Below are 863 nucleotides of genomic sequence, written 5' to 3' on the forward strand. Positions count from 1 at the left end.
GGGCGGGCGAGCTGGAGGCCGCAGCGCTCCCTGGCGGCCGTCCTGGTCCCGGCGCTCCCGGCGCAAACGGACCCTGGCCGCAGCGCCCTCCGCCCCACCCTGGCGGCCCCAGCAGCCCCTGCACCCCCGAACTCGTGCGCCGGCTCCCCGGCTCACGCAGCGGGCCGCGCTGTGCTCTCCGCTCCAGTCTGGCGGCCCAAGGCGTTCCCCACAAGACCATAGCGGAAACCTGGGCCTTGGTCTCGCTGTGCTTCCCAAACTGAGGACCGAACGGCTGGCCAGATCTTACCCAGCCCACAATGCTCCCGCCCGAGCTAACTCCTCCCGTCAGCGATTCCACAGCCCGAAATTCCCCACAGACTAGGGGGAACGGGCGGGTGGAGAACTGGGAATTATGTATGGCAATAGCCTCAGAGGGAGGGAAAGCGTGTATCTCCACTGGCGGAGGCGTGAGTTCGGTAGAGAAGAAATAGCAAAAGTGCTCAAACTGCAGAGAAACCCCAAGGAGGATTCTACTGCAGAAAACACCCACAAAGAGGCCATGACAACTGGCAGCTGGAAAACGCCGCCAAGACCAACAGAAGGGGCATTTTCCAACTCCTTACTGATTTCATTGCAAGGTTAAAGTGGAAAACACTCAACAATTTCTCCCCAGAACAGCATGTGGCGCTTCCCCTCCTCCAATGGAGAGGCCAGAGAGCCGTCAATTAGAGAAGAAATGAATGGAGGTCATCTCAACCCAGAAACGGAAAAAGGAGGAAGACGAAAAGTGGAGATTGAAAAATTGATACAATTTATAAAAGGTGATCCAGGGTCCTGTTCAGAGTTTCACAACTCAATACACATTGAAGAGAGCACGAAAT

Source organism: Pongo pygmaeus, chromosome 10, assembly GCF_028885625.2.
Source record: "Pongo pygmaeus isolate AG05252 chromosome 10, NHGRI_mPonPyg2-v2.0_pri, whole genome shotgun sequence".
In the NCBI taxonomy this organism is placed as follows: Eukaryota; Metazoa; Chordata; class Mammalia; order Primates; family Hominidae; genus Pongo; species Pongo pygmaeus.